Raw genomic sequence first — 16,428 nt, 5'->3', positions numbered from 1 at the left:
CTGTTCAAGAGTGTTCTTGCCAGGATTTCGCCAGCAATGGAGAGCAGAGTAATACCACGATAGTTTGAGCAATCTGATTTAGTACCTTTCTTCTTATACAAGGTGATGATGACTGCATCACGGAGGTCTGATGGTAGTTCACCGAGCTCCCAACAGCGCACCACAAACTCGTGAAATTTGGTGTGGAGTGCAAGGCCCCCATGTTTCCAAACTTTAGGTGGAATTCCATCAACCCCAGCTGCCTTGCCGATTTTCACCTGATGTATGGCCTTGAGGGTTTCTCCCAAAGTGGGGGCAGTGTCCAGTTCATACTTTACTGGTTGTTGTGTGATGGACTGAATTGCTGAGTCTTGGACTACACGGTTGGTACTGAAGAGAGTCTGAAAGTGTTCAGACCATCAATTCAGAATGGAGGTTTTATCTGTTAGAAGGGTTTGACCATCAGTGCTGAGTAGAGGGCTTTGTACCTGGTATTGCACAGTTCTATTTTCTAATCAAATTACAAAGTACCTTTGAAATATTAATATGCACTACTAATTAGAATCCTTAAAGGTGACTGAAAGTACGACTTTAAAAATTTTATTAATAAAAACATTGAAAGCAGAAATCATTGCAATTATATCAGTCACATTATTCCTTTACTTCCACTTTTTATATATAATCATGGCATAACTTTAACGAAAAATGCATGGTTTTATCAGATGAGCTCATTAAAAAACTAATTTGAGATTATATTTAATCTAAACAATGAAAAATGACAGCTTTGCTTCAGTCTCTGTATTTTTCAACAACTGCCAAGAATTCTTTTTCCAGTATGAAGTGGGGCAGGGGTGGGGGGGAAGGAAAAGAAAAAAAACAAAAACAAAATCAGAAAGATTCTGAATGTGAGCATGTGTCATGGTTTGAGATAGCCCCAAAAAATCTTATTCCCTAGTCTAAGCCCCCTCCCACATCTCAACCTAATGTGAGATGGGTTTTTCCAGACAAAACACACCAGACTCCAAATGGAGGAAAGGGAATATATTACAATGACTATATAAATAAATATTATAACACATTATACACACAATCACAACTATCTCTACTATGGGAGGCGTGTCTGGGGGCACAGGGGATGTGCCCAGGTGCAGAGCCCAAGGAGCATGCCCCAGAACTAGTAAACTGGTTGGTTAAGAAAGTCACATGACATGTAAGGATAAAAGCGAGCGCGAGTTTTGAATAAACTCTCTTCGACCAAACCATCGCATGAGAGCATCATTATTCCTTGTTATACAAGGTCCATGCCGTTACACTCTACCATGACATATAGTATTTACAATGGATCAGATCTCTTCTCCCCTCCAAATAAAAGTCCAGGAGGGAAGAAGGACAGATGCCTTTCCAGTCTCAAAGCAGGAGTATCTTCTACAGCAGCAGGTTCTCTGTGTCTTCCACGCAGCAGTTGATAGCTGGATCTCTGCCAGCACTCATGAGGGAGGTATCCAAGCTCCCTCGGCCCCGTCACCACCAAGCGAGGGGTCTTCCTCCGTGGACTACGTCACCCCAGACAAGGTCGTTCCACCACGGTCATATCACGAGCACAGGGGCTTCGTGACGGTCTGGTATCTTCAGAAGATTCAAGCTCCTTGCAGGGCCTCTGTGCCCTGCCTCAGGCTGTGAGCTTCTTTGTAGCTTGCAGCAAGGGAGGGTCCCCAAGGTCACCCTCTCCGCATTCCTCTCCGTCCCGGTCCAGCTTCTCAGCTCCTCTCTCTCTCTGGTGCTGCTGTACTCCAAGGCTCCTCTCAAATAGGAGTCCATCTACTCCTCCTTTCTCGGAGGAGTTTGGGGGAGGTCTGGTTCAGTTCTTACCCCCAAAAACTCTGTCTCTCAGCTGCTGGTTCTCTTTCAGCTTGCAGAAGTTCTGTCTGCTTTGCTGCATGTTTTGTTTACTGCTCCCTTATCTCTTGGCTCTGCGCCGCCGCTTTTCCTCCAGTCAGTCCTGGCTGCTGCTACTCCGGCCGCTGCCCACGGTGGAGAGAAAACTCCCAGCCTTCATAGCTACAGACACATAGTCCAGCTTAACACTGTTCCAAGTCTCTGCAGTCCCCCCCCAGCCAGGGGCTGGGGGACCACAGAGGCCCAAGGGGCTCCGAGTCCCTTCCTCGTGGCTCTACAACATGGCCACCTCTCCTGCAACAACCAAACTACAACTCTTCTCTTCCGGTCAGCTTGTGGAATGTTTACATTTTGCAGGAGCGCCCATTGGACAAAACTTCAAAACTTCCAGGGGTTTCCACCCCTTGGGGGTTTTACCATTTTTCTTAGCCTCTGGGGGAAAACAAGGTCCAAACCACTATAGCACATTAAGCCTTTGTAAGCAATTTGAAAGTACTCTTTAGAAAACCTGAAGTGAATAACCTGAGCATCTGAGGACACCAACCAATGGAGACGGTATCTGTTGCTTTTAAGTGACCCATCTAAATTCAGTAAAATGCATCTAATAGAAGCAGACTGATATTCCAAAAATGCATTTGAGTAGCCATAATGAAAAACATAAACATTTAAAGCCAGGAGTGACATATTGCCTCCTAAGAACTGGCCAGCACTTAACAAAGCTAGCATTAAATTTTATAAGGAAATTTCCAGTTATGAAAGAAGGGTGGAAAGTGGGAACCATGTATTTTGTCAAGAGATATGGAACTTGTTCAACATCTCTAATGACAAAGAAAGCAAAAATTCCACTAAATTGAGCATTATGTGGCTTGTTCAGATTTGATTTCAAAGTTACCTTGCTGGGCAAATTCTGAGTTCAAAATACTCAAGACAAAAACTGTCCTTGAAATCAGCAGATGTGTAGATAGAAGGACATGTCTTACAGACAGAAGTTTCTGCTTTGTGAGAATCCCAGAAAGCATGGAATTCAGCTGGAGCCAAAAACTGAAAGAATTTTTTTGACAATTTAAATATAACTTTGCAGCCTTCCAGGTCCTGAAGGAAGCCTACAAGAAAGATGGAGAGGGACTTTTTACAAGAGCGTATAGTGACAGGACAAGGGGGAATGGATTCAAACTGAAAAAGGGCAGATTTAGATTAGATATTAGGAAAAAATTCTTTCCTGGAACAAGTTGCCCAGAGAAGCTGTGGATGCCCCATCCCTGGCAGTGTTCAAGGCCAGGTTGGACAGGGCTCTGAGCAACCTGGTCTCATGGAAGGTGTCTCTGCCCATGGCAATCCCCCATTGAAACCAGGTGATCTTTAAGGTCCCTTCCAACCTAAACCATTCTATGATTCTGCGATAACTTCCTTAACTATCTATAATCTCTCCTGCTAAAGGTTTGAAGTTCACAATGCTAAATCAATACAATGAAGATGTATTGACTTCTCTTGAATTATTTTTTCCAGTGTATTGCAGACAGGATTTCTGTGCTGCATGTCACAGACCAGCATCCAAACCAAGCAATTTCACAACTACAAAGAGTTTAATGATTAATAAAAAGGAACTAGAGAAGGTCCTGTGGGTATTAAAACAGCCCTGAAACAATGAAATGTTGTAAAGTGACCTTTGCACAAATAAGAACTCAAAAATAGTTAAGATTTTGGTACACTATATCAACAAGGGACTGAGTGACTGTAAGAGACTGGTTTAGCATCTCAATGGATTATTTGATTATTGGGTCAAATCAATCAACTTGTGTGTGTCGGGGCAGGGGTCATGTCAGAGTCCTCATGGTAAGGCCTTCCACGGAAGGCAAGTGGCCTGTATCGGAAGCCATGTGGCAGAGCCTGTCAATCAAAAGGTCTGCCTGGTAGCTCACCCACACCACACCCCCTGGATCCTCTGGTTGGCTACAGCAACCCTCACTCTGGCCTGGAGGGCACTGAGTGCTCAGTTGAGCCAGATATCTTGCCTGGGAGGGATGACCACAGTAGCCAAGGCACATAAATAGAGGAGAACAAGGGCTCTATTTTGCCTTTTCGACAGGACCTGCAATCACCATGTGAAGTTCTGGATTTCCGTAAGACCTTTCAGCACTAGCTATGCAATTCTCTTATTCTAACCTCTTTCTTTACTCCTTCTTTCTTTTCTTAATATCTTCCTTTCTTTACTTTTTCCCTGATCTCTTGTGGGTATTTTACTAAGTTGTATGGGATTGGTGTTTGCTGGGTACTTTAGTGAAATGCTGCTGCTTCTCCTTGGTTGTGTGTTACTCCTGTGAACCTTTTGTCAAAATGTCTGTCGTCTCACTAAATTAGAAAAGCCTCTTGGGAAAAAGTGCATGGTTTTTTCTCTTTATGTGAACACAAGGTATTAAAGAACTAAAGGCTCTGCAAAAGTTCATTGGGAACTCTTGGATTCTTAAATAAAAGTGAAATGGCTAGATGACTTGTTGTTTTGATCCAGGGCTTTACAGTGACATATTACTCTCTTTGCTTGTCTAAACTTGGATGGGGCGGGGGGGGAGCTTCACAGACTACATGGAAAAATTATTGTAGTGGAATAAAAAGGAAAATTGCAGCTCTTTCTCTTTGCTGGCAAAATAGATTTGAATAAGGTATAACGTGCATACCAGCTACAGTACAATGATGAGAATATCAAGATGAATGTTTTCAGAGAGTGTTCTTTCTTCTCCCTTAACCTATCTATACAGAGTTAGAACCCTATTGAATTCAGGCTGGTCCTCATAGGCTAGGTGATTTTTCTATGCATCCCAAACAGCAAAGCTGATGCTGATGCTGTACAATATTTTGTACAGCATGCTGATGCTGATGCTGATGCTGTACAAGTTTATCACCCCTTGAGTAAAAAAATGGCTCAGTCTGAAATAACATCACTCATAAAAGCAGATAAAAGCATTGGTATCAACTAATATGGAATAAGTAAAATTTTTCAATAAAAGGATTCCCCTTATTTCTTCTGAATCATCTGCTTTGTGAATTCTTTCATTCATAAAACTAGGCACTTAAATGCACTAGACAAAACTATTTAAGTGTATAATAAAAATAATGATTTTCAGTTTTCATGAATCTACTGTCCATGTCTAAAAGTAACAAAGTCATCTTATTCTTTCACTTCAGAAAAGTTAATTTCTTTGAAACACTGTGATAGGGCAGGGAGGAAAAAGAGGGAGAGGAAGCAAAGGGTTCTTATGTTTTTTTTATTTCCCAATCAATATGTATACATATTTATTATTTCACTACCACCACCAAAATAAAAATATTAAGAATTTCTTTTATGACCCATAGAGGACATCTGCCAACAGCAAAATGATTCTCAGAAATTCTAAAGTCTAAAAGTCTAAAATTTTATGAACTAAGAAGCTTGGTGGCTAATTCTTTGTATTTCAGTGATATGAGACATGGAGAATGACACAAAATGTGTCTGACAGAAACAGTTTCTCTCCAGAAATAAGAAGTTTATAGAGCATGACATGCATGACCATGACATTGATGAAAGGAAGATCTTCATACTGATGAACCTAGGATACAGCATTGGAAAAGTTTAATGGCCATTTCAGCTTATGCAGCTATCAAACATTATACATGTAATGTTTATTATGACCAATAAAACCTATTTCCAGTCCGTTGCAAAGGGACTCTATTGAATGGTCAGTTTCTTAATGTCATCATCTTTGCTGCCATTCTGTAAAATCTATGATAATTCCATTGCAGAGCATAGGAATGCTGCATGTAGATCAGATTAGCTGGGTCAATTTAAATGTTGTTACTGGGTCGATTATATTGGCTAAGGCACCATTGATTTAAAATAAATTCCCATATTGATTCATTATCCTGTAGATGATGAGATTAGCTCAGTTGGGTAGAGCATAGTACTAATAATGCCAAGGTTGAGGGTTTTGAACCCTGTATGGGCCTTTCGCTTAGGAGTTGTACTTGAGGATAATTGTGAGTCCCTTCCAACTCAGAATATTCTGTGATTCTGTGAAACATGAACAGCTTCACGTACAGATTTATTCTTCAGATCTAAACAGATTCACAGGATGGCTTCTAATTCTGTGATATATCAATTTTAATAAAGACTAAAAAACTCTGTGTAAACCATATGTAGAGAATTAATCACAGGTTTATGAAGTTGTCATAGTGTGGGAAAACAGAAAACAAAAGAACATTACAAATATGAAATCTAAAAGGATTCCACCTTGTATAGTTCAGTCAATGACTGATTTAGATTTTAGTTGGAGCGTATACAATACAGAAAGAGCAGTAAGGTTTTTCCTTTTTAATTGAAAGAGATTATCGCAAAGTTTCAGGTAAAAAAAATCATTTTTACACCAAATTTTGGGGGAGGGGGTTTCCTTCATTTTATTTCTTAGTTTGACCATCTACCAGAGGAAGACACTTCTCAATTACACGAGGCCAAGGGTTAAAAATAAATAAAATCAGAACATAGAGTATTTTTACAGAGGTAAATTCAGGCGGAAGCCGTTGTTTCCTAAAAACTCTAAATTTCACATTAAATTAGATATCCAATATAATGCGCTAATGCTTGCTAAGTCAGTGAAGTCTCTGAAGTAAGTATTTGACATAAGTTTACTTGTTCTAAAAAACCCAGTTTGAAATCTTTTTTCCCCTGCACTATGGTGAAAGAAAAGGTGTTGAACGAGGGAGGGGGAGGGCGATTCACACACACAAAAGAACTAGCCAGCAGACCCACATTCCAAGCTAATGGCCTCCAGAAGACTGGGGGGTGGGGGGAAGGTTTTTTCCTTTCTCCTCGGGAAACAGCATCGGCACTTTACTTTTGCCCTGATTCAGGGAGAGTGTGTGGGAAAAGAAGAGCTCCAGGGTTCATTTTGTTTTTGGCTGGGTCATCTGGCTGCCTTTGGCCCCGATCTGCCTTTGTTCTCCCACACCCTGTTCAGCCCGCAGCCCAGACCTGCTCAGATTTCGTCAGAGAAAGCCAGGGCCATCTGCGGAGGAACCTTTGAGGAAGAGGCCGTCCCTTCCCTCCTCCATTCCCGTGTTGGCAGCGATTTATATGCATTGACAAAGGGAGGTAATCCCAGCCAGATCCAACCACTGACAGCATGAGTCCATAGGAAAAACCCTTTTTTTCCCCTTTTTCCCTTCCCCTTCTCGGTGTGGGGGAATCTCCACTTCGGCTTCTCCCGCACACCGGGGCCCCCACGCGGTGTCCGCCAAAGCCCAACCGCGCCCCCTGCTGGCCAACACCCAGCAACTGCAGGCTGCTCCTCCAGTGATCCAACACCATCCCCTGCTGACCGTGGTTAGAATTGCACCAAAAGGCAAAAAAGTACTGAACTGTTTTTGGAGGGAACCTTGGGTACAGGATTGTTGTTTAGCTTTTTTTTTGTATTCTTTTGTTGTTCTGCCTATACACCTATATCTTTTAATAAAGGGCTGTTATCTTTTCTTTCTCACTATTTCCTCAACTAGAGCCTCTTAATTTTGGATTTACAATTCCTTAGAGGGAGGAGCTTGGTCTTTCTCATAACTCATCCTCCTTAGCAAACACTTCAGTCTCATTAAATTGAGACAGTATTACATACTAAGACTGGCAGAATTCTATCAGTTGCTGATAAGATATAGAGACATTTCTCAAGATATGAAGCACAACTATAAAACATGACCTATGAAGTTAATTTGCAGATAAAAACTATGTTGAAAGTCTTCATTTACATTGCAAAGTCTAGCTGTTGGCATCTAGGGAAGGACTGAATCACAGTTTAATACACAACTGATTAATTGATGATCACATTTTCCATAAACCCAAATTAGGCCCTTCTGAAATGTATATCTGGAAAAGTACTCTGATTAGATACTGGTATTATTTACTGGTTACACCGGAAATATTTGACATTAATTACTTTCCTTGTGTGTTTTGAAATCATTATTGATTTTAATAGTGTGTATTTTGTTTGGTTTTTGATAACACCAAAGTAATATTAGTCTGTACATCCTATTTCATGAGCCTTGTATTTACAGCCTATCCCTCTTTGAATTTTAGTGATGTTAAGTCACGGTAATAGAACTGTCTGTTCTCAGGTCTAGACTTCAGGTTGTTCTGTTTCTTTTACTGTTAAATATGCCCAAGGTTATTAAAGAGTTATGGGCTTCATCTTTTCATTAATTATTACTATTCTGCAAACATCGTATATCTAAGTATTATTACATATTTATCAATAATTAATAGAACACTCTAAACTTTTCTTCAGTGGAAGGTGCAAGTAATCAAACTCCTGCCAACAACAGAGGCAAGTATGCATTTGTTGTGATATCTGGATTATTAGATCTAGTGATTTTTAAACACCTAGTTACATGTCAAAGTGGAATATTCCAATATATCAATACCAATTTTGGTATTATCTTCAATATTTTAAAAAAATCTTATCAGCCTCAGGAACGCTTTTCTTATTAGCACCCCTTATGGGTACTCCTGGTCTATCTGAGAAAACATTGATTAAAATCCCCAGAACCGCATCATTATGTCATTACAAATTAACTTTGAATTCATCTGCTGTATCATTTTGAAAATTCTCCCAGTTTCTAAGATACAAAATAATTCATATAGAAAAGCCAGCTTAACTAAACTGAATCACTCCATTATAACAGATACATTCATCTTTTGGCTCCTCATCTGCTCTATCTCTATCTATAAACAACATTTTGTTTATAAATTCACTGGAGTGGAAACTATCATTTACTATATAACTATATAACATAAGTTTTGATTACTTGAGGATCTCTAGGTGTCTCACCAACATAACTAGTAAATACAGAAGAAATGAGATCTAAGTAGGAGCACAATAACAGGTAATGTAGAAACTTCCCTACTGATGTCAAAATAGTGCAGGATCTCTTTAACACAGACATCTGAAATATAATGATTTGGAGTGAAATTATGGCTCCAATGAAGTCCATGCTTTTTTTTTTTTACCATCTTATTTTGGTAACAGTGTAACTTTAAGAATATTTGTGTATAAAATTAACTTTAGAAAATGGCATATGTTTTTGTTTTCCTCTGTTCTGCAAGGGGTCTATTATTGTATTTACAAGTCCAATATGACAGAACGTTCTTGTTTTCATCCTTGGTTTCATACAAGAGCTATTTCTTTTTTCTTTCAAGGTTATGAATCTGATAGCTGTGTGTCAGTTTTGTAGACTTGATAGATATATTCAGTTAAGGGAGGAGATCAAAGGGAAAGCTGGTGGGCCTGAAAGTTTTGGCTGTGACAGGATGAACTCATCACCAAGCATTGTGCTGACAAGTGTTGCTGTCAGGGCACAGCAAGAACCAGCTGCTTTCTTAGGGCTGGGGAGCCAAGAGCTGAGGGAGACCCCCATGCTGGCTGTACCCTCACAAATGGGGCACCATCCACAGGGTCTGAACACAGTGATGTAGAGCACAGTGATGGTAAGAGGGCCCGTCATCAGCAGTGAACCAAGTCCAGAGAAAGTCCTGTCAGGAGCTGTTGGTGATGGGGCCAGAGACAGGGCTGAAGACAGCTCTACCCTTCAGACAAAGATTGAGCTGGGCTTGTGGGCGTTTTCAGGTGAGGCTGGTCAATAAGCCCATTCAGGCTTGTGAGTGAAATCAGGCCTCACAAAGAGCTGCTTCCTTTTAATTCTTTTCTTTAGTTTCTTTTTTTCCTTCCTTTTTCTATCAACAGCAGACCTAACAAGATGAATACATCTTGCCTCATTTCATTTGTGAATGGCATCCTGTGTAAACATCTATGAATAATACTTAAGAGTGTTGCAGTCCAAAATTTGGATATCAGCAGAAAAGGAAATGCTGAGTTTAAACAGAAAGCCTTGGGCCACAGGGGCCGAGGAAAAACCCACCATCTAAAAGACCAGACAAGATCCATTGACATTCATTCATGTGGACTGTCCTGTCTCCCCCAGTAGGATATGGAGAGACTCTGCTGTGATGCTATCAGTTCATGCAAAAGCCCCATTGTTTTCTTCCCACCCTGTGTAATCCTTATTTCGGGAAAAGCTGACCATCCTTCCTTGGTGTAATCCTGATTGCTGGAACTATCAATCCTTTTTCCCCCAGATGTAAATACTGGATCAGAGAAATGTAAATCCCTTTTTCCCCTTATGTCGCCCCTCCTACTGGAATGCTAATGGGTTGTGGAATACCCTAGTTGGCATAAACTGGTCTCCTTATTAGCATATTAAGCCCCCGAGACCCTTAAATAAACGTTTTGCGTGTTCAATAAACTATTCCAGTTTCTACCTCCATATCTGGGATCGTCTAGCTTTATTGGAGCCATTACAAAGAGGATAAAATGCTGAAAGTCTTCTTCATACTTAAGGGAAATACAATTAAATTGTCTTTAATTTGTATCTATTGGATATGCTGAGTTCTTGAGCAGCCTCTTATGGAATGTTTTCATACACAGAGCTCCATCTGCCTGAATCTACAAATTAGCAGGCAAATTAAACAAATAAGAGACTCTTTTTGCTTTCATATCTTTGGACTTTTACACTTACAAATGCTAATTTACTTGCACAGCCACACATCACAAAGAAAATTTCTTGATACTACTGAAGAGAAAGTTTTTTCAGTGGAGCTGTGACTTCATACTTACTTGTTTCCTATTCTAACAGGTTTATGTGCAAATGTCGAGGATGCGTTTGGAAAGAGTGATCAACACCTCCCCTGGGAGCTGAAATAAAAGTAAAACAGTAACAGAGACTTTTGCATTTCAAAGAAGGTTCTCGAGACCAAGTTAGTTACAGAGAAAAATAAAACTGACTCTTTCCTTATTCTTTTACCTAGCTTAATACAATGCTTGTAAGACTCATATTTTTCTTATTTATGCTCCCTGTATTTGTCAGTCAGATTTCCTCAGTCATTAACCTTTCTTTTGCTATTCTGTAATTTATTTTGTTAATTCATTTTACAAGAGAGCATGCAAGGATTCTTTCTTCTCTTTCAAGTGAAGCATAGTGCTTTATGCTAACCTTCACAAGTCATGCTGAACTTGTCAGTGATATTTATCATCCGAGTTTAAAAGGTTATCTATACATTTTCCAGTTGGACACGTCATTCATTAGTTTGGTTTTTTTTTTACTGATTTCTCAGTATGTAGTGATATGGGATTTGTGATCCATATGGTTTACATTTCAGAGCTGATCAGGTCAAAAAAAGATCAGTAGAAGCTGTTCAGTCACTTTGATTGATTTATCAGTTCTAATGACATCATACTGAGTGAAATGTTTTCAAGAATGCCACATAATTATAATCAAACAATCTTGCCTCAACATATGATAGTTCATTGAACTGAAAACTGACACATAGAAAAGGAATGGAACTATTTAATTTTATCATCATGTTATTAAAAATATGAATTGAAAATCAGGTACTTAGTTATTCAATTTATCAATTGAAAAAAAATAAATATTATGTTCTTAGCCTGTGAATTTGAAAACATATTGGTTTTGTCTTAATAAAACAAATACATACCAGTAAAGCTGGATTAAAGCCAAAATGTGACAGTGCTTTTCAGTGACATTTAAGAACTTATTAACTAAAAGAAGGCGTCTTCTAAAAGAAACTGGGTACTTCACAACGTATATCTCATTAACTTTCAATGGGCTTTTTTGAAAATGAGGTGTCTAATTTATCACTTTTATAAGCAGTAGTAATGGAATACTATCCAGCATTTTCAAATATCTCAACCCCAATACATGAATGTCGTAAAGGCACATTCATAAATCATCAATTTCTATGTTGATTTTTTGTTCTATTTAATTGCAGCTGAGATTGACCTCAGCACTTCTAAAATTGCAGCATATTTTTACCTAGATCTCTGGATTTCGAAAGGAAGCTTAAAAATAGGCATTCCAAGTAGACAACACTGGTTTCATTTATGTAATTTAATAGTTTGTCATCACCAAATATTGTAATAATATTCCTTTCATTTTGCCCTTGATCAAGCAGATAATTCATTCCAACTGTTGAAGAAAATACTGGGAAGCAGAATGTGCATGCTACTAATATTTTGGATTCAAGCAGATTTTAGGTCAAAGGGAGGACAAAAATATAATTGAAACCAAAATTGTTCATTTCTTTCCCTTCCTTAAGGACTCTTCCTTTGCTTATTTAGGTGAGTTAGTGCTATCTGTAAGAATCTTTCTGGTATACAGAAATCTCACAAATTTATGTGGAAAACTACTCACTGAAATCATTCTATGGACAATAATAGAAAAGTCCAAAACATCACTATACACAAAAGAAAGTCAAATAATTACAAATATCCACAAACACAAATAAAATTATTGCAAATACCCATAGAAAATAAAACTTCTGTTTGTATAGCAAAGACTGACAAAAATACTGAGCAATTTATGTTTGGAAAGAAAAGATCAAAAATCCTTGTGAAACACCACTTTCACCATAGGAGTCATTCATCCCAAGAGAATTTTGAATGCATTAGGTTGTATGACTGAAATGGTATTTATATATCTTCTCTTTAAGGTGTTTAAAATATAGTTTAGCTAATTACACTTTTGCTTGCTGGACAGTTCCTTATCATTTATGGATGTTGACTCCCATAGTTTTGAAATCTAGAAATACCGCCAAAACTATAACTGATCCTATTCTTCATTTCAACAGGTTTTTTTACAGATAATGTGCAGAACATCAAAAAAGCTCCACTGCAGATATAGGAAAACCTCAGCCTATTATTCATTGAATTCTATCTGGGAATGTTCAAATATTATATAATTTAAAAAGCAACAAATGTGGAACTGAATTCTTTTTTCTTGTAATTAAGAAAAGTGTCACGGATATATGAGGATCACCAGTTATATCAAACACAAGCTGGAAAACTCCTACTATTTTCCCTGGGTATAAATTCTCTTCTTGAATTTCCCCATGCCACCACACATAGTGGTGTGTGGTCCAGCTGCTGCCAAGGGACCAGCCACAGAGAGCGAACAGGGGGAGTGATGGGAGATGGCCCTATTGCGGGAGGTCCCGTGGGAGTTTGGAGGGGATGAGAACAGTTGGCAGGACAGGGACAGGCTCTCTTTGTTCCCGCACGGCAGTCAAGAATGAGCAGCCACCTCTTGGGACCGTGGCCACTGTCGTCTTGCTCTCCCCGCCACGGGACCCAGCCAGCCTCCTACCACTGCCTGCCATACCTTGCTACATAGAGTTTGTGTTGCCCTGCACACCCATCGCCGGTGTTGCGCTGCATATCAGTGGCACTCTCACTGCTGCCACGGAACCTGGGGGAATTCCCTTTGTGTGTGGTGAGCGTCGCTGCCCACGCACAGATCTCCAAAGCTGTTGGCACAGCTGCAGCCAAGAAGAAACTGCTGCCTCTCTTTATTCTGGGATGGCAGTTGAGTTGATGAGCCCCTATGCTCCTGCCTGTGGCTTTGCTCCACATACCAGTGCTTTCACTACCAGCCGCCACCCTCCCGTGTTCCTCTGCTGCCGACTGCTGGGCCAGGGTGTCCCATCCTGCTCACCAGACACCAGGACTGTGCTGTTTTTAGACCCCTGGTGCTTTCTGCCATTTTTTGTCTGCACTGCCTAGGCACCCCCCTATCATCACTACAGCCAATTGGAAAGAACTGGGAACCTCCTTTGTGCACCTCTCCATGTGTCATCTGTCTGGCACGGCGGCAATTCCACTCCAACTCCATTGTAACTCCGTGACTGTGCTGGGACTGCATTGTTGCCTCAGTGACACAGAAGTGAAAAGAGTGATTTCTGGGTGACATTTTTCTCTGTTATTGTGTGGATGTTGCTTTTGTTCTGTTTTGTTCCTTGTTTTTAGTAAACTGTTATCTTTTTTCTATACGTTGCTCGAAAGTCTCATATTTTCAAATCAGCAATAAGTCTGGGAGCTAGGGGTCTCTATTTCATTGGAGGTACTACCTCCTAGTGTACATTGTCTTTAACCCAAGACACCCTGAGAAGGACAAAAATTTCACTTGTGACTTAAGGTCTTTAGTACATAATAAAGACATGGTTATAGAATAGAAACAGTTGGAAGGGACATACAAGGATCACCTAGTGCAACTGGTTATAATGGTCAGAAATCTCTCTTTTCAAAGAGCAAAGTTATAAATACCTTATAAACTAATAAAAAACATGGAGAAACAGAAAATCTACAGGACAACCAGTAGAAATTTATCTTTCTCTCAAGATTTTTGGTTGTAAGAAATTCTAATTACCATAAAAAGTATCTTCAAAGACTCTATGTATTGTAACAGGACTTTGGGAAGCTGATAGAACCTTGCTCCAGAGAGTAAGTCTAATAGATGGAGAGAAGTTGCAGTCTTAAAGGTCTACTAAAAAAAAATAAAATATTTTTAGACTTCGCACTAATTCATTATACACAGGGTATAGCAAGAAAATTTGTGCACCATATTTAAATGTATATATACTTTTTCAAAATTACTGCTTCCTGAGCCTCACTGTTAAAGGTTCATTTACTAGAGTTCTAGCTCAGTTGACTGAGTCTCTGAATTTAGAGCCAAGTGCATTACCTGAGTGACAGCAGATCGAGCCTGCATAAATAAGTGAGGAGTTATCAGTGTAAAGAGTGCAATACCTAATAGTTCCAATCCTTATTTTTAAATTAAGTGTAATACACACCCTCCTCCAGAATCACCAACCAGATTAAAAAATGCAGTCTAAATGCACTGGTGTGAATTGACCCTAACTAGACACCAGACACCCACCAAAGCCATTCTCTCACTCCCCTCCTCAGCTGGACAAGGGAGCAAAAGTAAAACAAAAGGCCTGTGGCTCAAGATAAGGGCAGGAAGAGATCAGTCACCACTTACCATCAGAGGAAAAACAGTTCACACTTGGGGAAATTAGTTTGATTTATTACCAATCAGATCAGGATAATGAGAATATAAAAGCAAATCTCAAAATCAACTTTTATCTGGATAGCACCACTCAGGATTGCATATGCTGTGCCTAGTGGTATAGATCCCACACCTGGCAGTGGATCACAAAATGCTTCACCTATAATAAAGCTCCACTAAACCGCATGTGGTTATATTACATTTCTATTATAACTTATGCAATACCCATACAACATGCCAGACCTCTGAAGGGAGAATTTAAGCCATTTCTTAGACTATTACATTATAAAATTATTCTAAGGTTTCATTCAGCTCTTTACTTTAGTCCCTAATACACAACATACGTAGCTGTTCATATTTTTGGTGTACTCAATTACCAATTTTGTTATATCAGTGCCCAGAAAGCCCTCGTTGTTACGTTCAATAAGCAGTCACAAAACTGCCTTTGATGGGTCTAGATAAGAAATTAAAAATAATGGTGAAAGGATATAAAAAATGATGTATAGGCTGAACCTAGTTCTGATTTCAATTTCATTGACTGTATACTAATTTAACTGCACGGACTTAATAAACATATTATGATTTACACTGCTGCCACTCGCCTATATTTCAAACACAGATCATAATTCTATAATTCAATGCTACCTAATCCCTTAAGGCAACAATGAAAGTCCTCTTTTTTTTAAAAAATAGCATATATTTTTTAAAAATTGTATATATATAGATATACAAATATACATACATACAGACATACAAATGAAAAATTATATACAATATCTATAAATAAAAAAAAAAGTTGCTCAGGTATTATGCAGCCTCTCAATAAAAAAGAATGGTTAAGGATAATAACTTTCTTTGTTAGCATGTTAATTTACCTGTTTTGTGTAAAGAGGAGAAAAAATCAAGAGTAAATTTAAAAAATGAAATCAAGGAAGAACAATACTTTATGGGCATTCCTACAGTAAAAGCAATTAAAACACAACTGTCTCAGAAAAAAATATGAACAGAGATTTAAGCACCAAAAGTTTTTGTTCTTATGTTAAATATGCTGGCTTGTATTTATACTACTCCTATCAACGTATATTATGACACGTTGTTGTGGTTTATGAGTGATATTCCCCAATTTAATTTTCCCACTGAAACACTCCAAACCATGTGTGTGCCGCTTTCTCACTCCCCACTTCCCTTTCCCCTTCCCCTGCAGCGGGGTGGAGAGGAGAACTGGAGGCACAGAAGGTAAAGATTACGGGTTGAGATAAGAACAATTTACTGGAAACAGCAATGAAATAAGAAACAAACTAACAGCAGCAGTACCAATAACAGGATGTTCAAGAAAAGAGGTGAATGACTCACACGTTGCTCACCCTGCAGAAACCCCCCAAAATACCCAACCACTCCCTCTACCACGCTACGTGATCTGGAAGAGAGCCCTTCCCTCATCCCCAGAAAATGACATGAGGTGGTAGAGAATAACCTTCATGTCCTTGTCATGCCCTCTCCTGACTACTGCAAAAATTAACCCTGTCCTTCCATTGAAGATACTTAATTTCCCCCTGAAAAGTCCACTTGTAAAACAATTAGTATTTCTTTGCTTAGTACAAAGCAGTTTGATTTCCAACAAGA

At 39.1% G+C, this 16,428-nt stretch overlaps 1 long non-coding RNA gene across 2 annotated transcripts; it reads left to right on the top strand.

Moving 5' to 3' along the window:
• Positions 1-3,851: 3,851 nt before the first annotated feature.
• Positions 3,852-13,889, top strand: LOC108506490. Of its 2 annotated transcripts, XR_001877779.1 has the most exons (4): positions 3,852-3,995; positions 10,579-10,699; positions 11,915-12,080; positions 12,590-13,889. It is a non-coding gene; the product is annotated as an uncharacterized LOC108506490 (long non-coding RNA). The 2 variants fall into 2 exon arrangements; XR_001877780.1 differs by lacking the exon at positions 11,915-12,080.
• Positions 13,890-16,428: the final 2,539 nt, after the last annotated feature.

The sequence above is a fragment of the Lepidothrix coronata genome, unplaced genomic scaffold (assembly GCF_001604755.1).
Source record: "Lepidothrix coronata isolate B3197 unplaced genomic scaffold, Lepidothrix_coronata-1.0 Scaffold216, whole genome shotgun sequence".
NCBI classification, from domain to species: domain Eukaryota; kingdom Metazoa; phylum Chordata; class Aves; order Passeriformes; family Pipridae; genus Lepidothrix; species Lepidothrix coronata.
Note: the sequence above shows the minus strand (reverse complement) of the source record. Positions and strands in the feature narration are given on the sequence as shown.